Below are 8,795 nucleotides of genomic sequence, written 5' to 3' on the forward strand. Positions count from 1 at the left end.
ACACAAACTGAACTTGGGGGACACAGAAAATTTAAATGGATCATTTCAAGCAAAGAAATCGAAGACCATCAAAAGCCTACCAACAAAGAAAAGCCCAGAACTAGAGGGATTCATAGCCAAGTTCTACCAGGCCTTCAAAGAAGAATAAACACCAATCCTCTTCAAATTACTCCATGAAATAGGAAAGGAGGGGACCCTTCCAAACTCATTCAATGAAGCTAGTATCATCCTGATACCAAAACCAGACAAAGACACATCAAAGAAAGAAAACTTGAGACCAATATACCTGATGAACATAGATGCAATAATTCTTAATAAAATACTGGCACATTACATACAAAAACATATTAAAAGATAGTGCACCATGATCAAGTAGGGTTCATCCCAGGGATACAAGGTTGGTTCAACATAAGGAAATCAATAAGTGTAATTCACTGTATCAATAGACTTAAAGATAAGAATCACATGATTATCTCAATAGATGCAGAACGAGTATTTGACAAAACACAGCATCCATTTATGTTCAAAAACACTAGAAAACCTAGGGATAGTAGGATCATACCTCAACATTGTAAAAGCTATATATGCTAAACCTAAGGCTAACATCATTCTAAATGGAGAAAAATTGAAAGTATTCCCTCTAAAAACTAGAACAGATAAAGATGCTATCTTTCACACATCTATTCAACACTGTCCTTGAAACTCTAGCCAGAGCAATTAGGCAAAAGAAAGAGAGGGATATGAAAAGGAGAAGAAGAGCTCAAACTATCTCTATTTGCAATGACATGATCCTGTATTTAGAATACCTAAAAATTCCACCAGAAAACTTGTAGTACTCATAACCAAATTCGGCAGGATATAAAATCAACACTGATAAATCAATTGTGTTTCCAGACATCAATAATGTATAGGGAACATCACAATGAAGAATCCACTGAAAGAGAAATTAGGAAAACTATCTCATTCACAATAGCCTCAGGGAAAAGAAAAAAAGAACAACAACAAAAAAAAAAAACTCCAAAAACTTGGGAATCAATCTAACAAAAGTAGTGAAAAACCTCTGCAATGAAAACTACAGAACACTAAAGAAGAAAGTGAAGACCTTAGAAGATGGAAAGAGCTCCCATGTTTTGGAGTAGGCAGAGTTAATATTGTCGAAATGGTCATATTACCAAAAGCACTATACAGATTCAATGCAATTCCCATTAAAATTCCAATGACGGACGGCTGGGTTGCCAGCTGTTGTAAGGAATCAATGTTTGGCATTGCTGCAGCTGAGAGGTGAGCCTGGGTTCCCCGAAAGCTTCCAGCCAAGCCAGTGGAACAGCAGGATAGCTGCTGGGGGTTCCTAGTTCCAGGAATGGTGGACCAAGAGAAGACTGCTGTGATTACCCGAGCCATGCTAGAGGAGGAAGAGCAGCTCCAGGCTGCCAGACTTGAGAGGAAGGGGAAGATGCTGGAGAAGGCTCGCATGTCTTGGGAAAAAGTCCACAGAAATTCAGTACTGTGTACTTCAACATTTGCTTGAAAAAAGTAATATCTACTCCAAATTCTTGTTGACTTAAATGGAGGAGCAGCAGTTAGAGGAACAGAAGAAGAAAGAGAAATTGGAGAGAAAAATAGGAATCTTTAAAAGTTACAAATGGCAAAAATTCAGTGGTGCAAGTGGAGAGAACCCAGCCATGAAAAAGAAAAGAGGAAGAGAAGATGAATCATATAATTTCCAAAGTCATGTCAAAAGAGGAAATTCTGTCTGTGGCTAAAAAAAGTGAATAGGAGAATGAATATCAGAGTTCCTCCTCTGCAATCGATCATCAAACATGAAAAAAATGTTCAACATCTCTAGCAATTACAGAAATGCAAATCAAAACTAAGATTTCACCTCACTCCAATCAGAATGGCAAGTATCAAGAATACAAGCAACAATAAATGTTGGCGAGGATGTGGGGAAAAAGGTACACCCATACATTGCTGGTGGGAATGCAAAATGGTGCAACCATTATGGAAAGCAGTATGGAGATTCTTCAGAAAACTTGGAATGAAACCACCATTTAACCCAGTTACCCCACTCCTCAGTTTATACTCAAAGGACTTAAAATCAACATACTACAGTGAAGCAACCACATCAATGTTTACAGCAGTTCAATTCACTATAACTAAAATATGGAACCAACCTAGATGCCCTTCAACAGATGAATGCATAAAGAAAATGTGGTGTATATATCTGATGGGATATTACTCAGCTTTAAAGAAGAATGAAATTATGGCATTTGTTGATAAATGGATGGTTAGAGAATATCATGCTAAGTGAAATAAGCCAAACTCCAAAAACCAAAGGCCAAATGATTTCTCTAATATGCAGATGCTAATTCACAATAATTGGGGGAGGACATAGGGAAGAATAGAGTTACATTATATTAGGTAGAGGGGAGTCAAGGAAGGGGAAAGGGTATGGGGGTAGGAATGATAGCAGAGTGAAACTGACATTATTATCACATGTACATATACGACTGCATGATCGGTGTGATCCTACAATATGTATAATCATAAAAATGAGAGATTGCACTCCATTTATGTACGATCTATCAAAATATATAAATGCATTCCATGGTCATGTACAACAAATTAGAACAAATGGAAAATATTTTTTAAAAAATAAAATAAATTGGGAAAAAAAGTTCCTCCTCTGCTAATCTCTGTGTAGAAGATCTTCAGAAAAATATTCAAATAGTATAATTATAGATAGATTGTCTCAAACTGTTAGGCAGATCACTGAATTCTTTTTTGATCCAGTTTGGAAGTGTAATGGACAGCCAGTGCCCTTTCAACAACCAAAGTACTTCACAGGGGAGCGATGCGATGGTACCAAGTAGAAGGCGTGGCATGGCTTGGGGTGCTTTGGGAAAATGGAACTAATGGCATTTTAGCAGATGAAATGGGATTGGGAGAGACCTTTCAGTGCCTTGCTGCAATTGCATTGATGATTCAGGGAGGAGTACCTGGACCTTTTCTTGTCTGTGGCCCTTTGTCTACACTCCCTAACTGGATGGCTGAATTCAAAATGTTTACACCAGAAAGAAATTCTGACCAGGTTATATCATGGAGCCCAGGAAGAATGTCGGAAATCGGTAAGGAATATTCACAGAAGGAAAGGGACACTGCAGATTCATCCAGTGGTGATTATATCATTTGACATAGCCACAAGAAACCGAAAGGCATTACAGCATTGTTATTGGAAATACTTAACAGTAGATGAAGAACACAGGATTAAGAATATGAAATGCCATCTAATGAGGGAATCAAAACAGTTCAATGCAGATAACAGACTTGTTTTGACTAGTACTCCCTTAAAACACAATTCATCAGAACGTTGGTCATTGCTAAACTTTTTGTTGCCAGATGTGTTTGATGACTTGAAAAGCTTTGAGTCTTGGTGTGACATCACTAGTCTTTCTGAAACTGCTGAAGACATTATAGCCAAAGAGAGAACACAGAACGTATTGCAAATGCTGCGCGAGATTCTCGCCCCTTTCTTACTGAGAAGACTGAAATCTGATGTTGCTCTTGAAGTTCTTCCTAAATGAGAAGTAATTGTTTATGCACCACTTTTGAAGAAACAAGAAGTCTCCTTACACAGCAATTGTGAATCATACACTTGCAAATAAGTTTGGAACCAGTGAGAAAGAAACAGTTGAGCTAAGTCCTTCTAGTTCTAGGGAACTAGAAAATCAATAATTTACAACAAAACAGATAATTTTCCTAATGATTTGGAAAAATTGATCAGTCAAATACAGCCAGAGGTGAACAGAGAAAGAATTGTGGTGGGAGTGAATTTCCCTATAGAATTCTGAAGCTGCCAAATATGATCATGCTGGTTCATAAATGCTGTAATCACCCATATCTGATTGTCTTTCCTATAGATCCTGATACAAGAATTTAAGATTGATGAAGAATTAGTAACGAATTCTGGGAAATTCTTAATTTTGGATCGAATGCTACCTGAACTTAAAAAAAAAAAAAAAAAAAAGTGAAGTCACAAGGTGCTGCTTTTTTCACAAATGACAAGAATGTTGGACATTTTGAGGGACTACTACTATCTTAGAAATTTCAACTTTAGTAGAATCGTTGGGTCCATGTCTTATTCTGAAAGAGAAGAAAATATGCACAATTTGCAGACACAGATCCAGATGTGTCTATCTATTTAGTAAGTACACAAGCTGGTGGCCGGGGCATTAATTTGACTGTAGCAGACAGTTATCATTTATGATAGTGATTGGAACTCCCAGTCTGATCTTCAGGCCCAGGATTGATGTCATAGAATTGGTCTGACAAAGTCAGCTGTTGTATATTGCCTTGTTACAGCAAATACTATTGATCAGAAAATTGTGGAAAGAGCAGCTGCTAAAATAAAACTGGAAAAGTTGATCATTCCCAAAAATCGTTGCAAAGGGAGTCAATCTGGATTAAATCATCGCAGAATTTCTTAGACCCTAAGGAATTAAAGGAGTTATTAAAATCTAGAGATTATGAAAGGGAAGTCAAAGGATCAAGAGAAAAGGTCATTAGTGATAAAGATCTTGAGTTGCTGTTAGATGGAAGTGATCTCATTGATCAAATGATCGCCTCAAGACCAATTAAAGAGAAGACAGGAATATTCAAGATACTAGAAAATTCTTAAAATTCCAGTCCTGAATGTTCATTTTAAATTGAAGCTAAAGAATGACTTTTAAAAGTTCTTGTTTACAGTTAATAATTTACTCATTGGTTTGGAAATTCAAATTGTCTACTATAATTTTCATTATATCATTTTACATAATGTTAACCATTGCATACTTGATAGATTATAATTTTCTGTGCCTTCCTAAGAAAGAAATGCATATTGTTTATATTTTCAGTTAATATTTGAGACTGGGAAGTACTCTTGAGTATGGTCTGATATGTGCTCCATCATTGCCAGATTTATACAGTTTTCCTGTGGAAGTTTAGTAAACAATACTTTCCCCCCTATCTTTTAGCAATATGGTTCATAGGTTTTGGGTAATTCAGTTATGGAATAGGCTTTGATGAGGACAGATTTGGATTATGCTTTCCATTGTTGAAGTAGCAAATTGTTTGATTTTGGAGTCTATAAGATAGTTTGTCAAATAAATGTTCATTATAAGGTGAAAAAAATTCCAATGATGTTCTTGATAGAAACTGAAAAAGCAGTCATGAAATTCATTAAGAAAAATAAGAGACTCAGACTAGCTAAAGCAATCCATAGTGAGAAAAGAAAGCAGGAGGCATCACAATACCAGACCTTAAATTATACTACAAAACTGTTGTAACAAAAACAGCAAGGTACTGGCACCAAAATGGACATAAAGACCAATGGAACAGAGACAAATCCACATAAATACAATTATCTCATACTAGACAAAGGCACCATAAACATACATCGAAGAAAAGATAGCCTTTATAAAAAATGGTGCTGGGAAAACTGGAAATTCATATGGAGAAGAATGAACTTGGGCCTCTATCTCTCACCCTGCACAAAAATCAACTCAAAGTGGATCAAAGACCCAGGCATTGGACCAGAAACCCTTTACCTTCTTCCAGAGGAAAATGTAGGCCCAACTCACCATCATGTTGGCTTAGGAACCAAATTCTTCAACAATACTTCCAAAGTACAAGAAGTAAACTTTCAAACCAGCAGTGTTCTTTCCACTTGAAATTGGCACCCTTTGACCGACACCTTCCTATCATCTCCTCTCTGGAGCACCCCCACAATCACCATGCTAATCTCTGTTTCCATGAGCTCACCTTTCTTAGATTCACATAGGGGTAAGATCATGTGGTGTTGGTCTTACTGTGCCATTTAGCATAAAGTTTTCCAAGATCTATTTTTTCACAAGTGGCACAACTTCATATATATGTGTGTGTATAAGTATGTGTGTGTGTGTGTGTGTGTGTGTGTGTGTGTGTGTGTATGAAGATGTATCATGAGAAATATCGTACACACATAAGAAATGTAATACACACACACATATGAATCACATTTTCTTATGAAAAGAGTTGATAGACACCCAGGTCACTGCCATATCTTACCATTATGAATAATGTTGCAATCAATAAGGGGAATTTTTTTTACATACTCACCACTTAATTTCCATCCAATATATTCCCAGAAGTGGGATTAAAACTGTCATAATCTTGTTTTTAATTTTCTGAGATACCTCCATTCAGTTTTCCATAAGGGATGTAATAATTTATATTCACTAAATATTGTGAATTAGTTACAAAATGACAAATTCCTTGACAAGAACAAATTATAAAAATTGGCTGGGAAAAAGGAAAAACCAAAATAGTTACGTATTTTAAAAGAAAATTAGATTTTTTGTCAAAACTACAACAACAAAAAGAATCAACAAATGGGAAGGTATCCGACAAAAAGCTTCTTCACAGCAAAGGAAAAAAGAATAAGAATGATGATACAACATATCAAAATCTCTGGAACACTATGAAAGCAGTCCTAAGAGGAAAATTCATTGCATGGAGTGCATTCAAGAAAAGAATAAAAAGTCAACAACTAAATGACCTAACATTACATCTCGAAGCTCTAGAAAAAGAACAGAACAATACGAAAAGAAGTAGAAGACAGGAAATAATTAAAATCAGAACTGAAATCAGTGAAATTGAAACAAAAGAAACAATTTAAAAAATTGACAAAACAAAAAGTTGGTTCTTTGAAAAAGTAAACAAAATAGACAAACCCTCAGCCACACTAACAAAGAGGAGAGTGAAAACTCAAATTACTAGAATTCATGATGAAAAAGGAAATATCATGACAGACACCACTGAAATACATAACATAATTAGAAAATCTATACTCCAACAAAACAGAAAATATTGAAGACATTGAAAAATTTCTAGAGACATTTGATCCTCCCGAACTGAACCAGGAGAACATACACAATTTAAACAGATCAATTTCAAGCAATGAAATAGAAGAAGCCATCAAAAGCCTACCAACCAAGAAAAACCCAGGACCAGATGGATTCTCAGATGAGTTCTCCAAGATCTTCAAAGAAGAACTCATTCCAATACTTCTCAAAGTATTCCAGGAAATAGAAAAGGAGGGAACCCTTCCAAACTCATTCTATGAAGCTAGTATCACCCTCATACCCAAACCAGACAAAGACACATCAAGGAAAGAAATTTTTAGACCACTATCTCTGATGAATATAGACACAAAAATCCTTAACAAAATTCTGGCAAATTGCATACAAAAACATATTAAGAAGATAGTGCACCATGATGAAGTGGGGTTCATCCCAGAGATGCAAGGTTGGTTCAACATCCAGAAATCAATAAATGTAATTCATCGCATTAATAGATTTAAGGTAAAGAATCATATGATTATTTCAGTTGACACAGAGAAAGCATTTGACAAAATAGAACACCGCTTCATGTTCAAATCACTAGAAAAAATAGGAATAGTAGGAAAGTACCCCAACATTGTAAAGGTTATTTATGCTAAGTCCATGGTCAACATCACTCTAAATGGAGAAAACTGAAAGCATTCCCTTTAAAAACTGGAACAAGACAGTGATGCCCTCTTTCACCACTTCTATTCAACATCGTCCTTGAAATACTAGCCAGAGCAATTAGACAGACCAAAGAAATTAAAGTGATACAAATAGGAAAAGAAGAACTCAAGCTGTCACTATTTGTTGATGACACAATTCTATATTTAGAGGATCCAAAAAACTCCACCAGAAAACTTATAGACCTTATAAATGCATTCAGCAAAGTAGCAGGATATAAAATCAACATGCATAAATCTAAAGCATTTCTATTCATAAGCAATGAAACATCTGAAAGAGAAATTAGGAAAATCACTCCATTCACAATAGCCTCAAAAAGAATAAAATACTTGGGAATAAATCTAACCAAAGAGGTAAAAGATCTCTACAATAAAATCTACAGAACATTAAAGAAAGAAATTGAGGAAGACCTTAGAAGATGGAAAGATCTCCCATGTTCTTGGATAGGCAGAATTAATATTATCAAAATGGCATACTTTCAAAAGGGCTATACAGATTTGACACAATTACAATCAAAAAATCCCAATGACATCTGTCATAGAAATAGAGAAGACAATCATGAAATTCATCTGGAAGAACAAAAGACCCAGAATAGTCAAAGCAATCCTGGGCAGGAAGAGTGATGCAGGAGGTATCACAATACCACACCTTAAACTCTACTATAGAGCAATAGTAACAAAAACAGCATGGTATTGGCACAAAAATAGACAGGCAGACCAATGGTATAGAATAGAAGACACAGAGACAAACCCACATAAGTACAGTTATCTCATACTAGACAAAGGTGCCAAAAACTTACAATGGAGAAAAGATAGCCTCTTCAACAAATGGTGCTGGGAAAACTGGAAATCCATATGCAGTAAAATGAAATTAAACCCCTATCTCTCAACCTGTACAAAACTCAACTCAAAATGGATCAAGGACCTTGGAATTAGACCTGAGACCCTACACCAAATAGGAGAAAAAGTAGGCCCAAATCTCCATCATTTGGCTTAAGACCAGACTTCCTTAACAAGACCCCTCAGAGCACAAGAAATCAAGGCAAGAATCAATAAATGGGATGGATTCAAACTAAAAAGCTTTTTCTCAGCAAAGGATGCAATCAATAATGTGAAAAAGAACTTACAGAGTGGGAGAAAATCTTTTCCACACACACCTCAGAAAGAACACTAATCTCCAAAGTTTATAAAGAACTTAATACACTTTCCA

The 8,795-nt window shown here is 35.7% G+C and overlaps 1 pseudogene across 1 annotated transcript; it reads left to right on the plus strand.

The window, feature by feature from the left end:
- The first annotated feature begins 1,360 nt into the window (after positions 1-1,360).
- Positions 1,361-4,705, plus strand: LOC306661582 (lymphoid-specific helicase-like; annotated as a pseudogene). The gene is made up of 2 exons: positions 1,361-1,768; positions 2,669-4,705. The product of its transcript is annotated as a lymphoid-specific helicase-like (transcript).
- The last annotated feature ends 4,090 nt before the right edge of the window (positions 4,706-8,795 follow it).

The sequence above is a fragment of the Sciurus vulgaris genome (genome assembly GCF_902686455.1).
Source record: "Sciurus vulgaris genome assembly, chromosome: 5".
In the NCBI taxonomy this organism is placed as follows: Eukaryota; Metazoa; Chordata; class Mammalia; order Rodentia; family Sciuridae; genus Sciurus; species Sciurus vulgaris.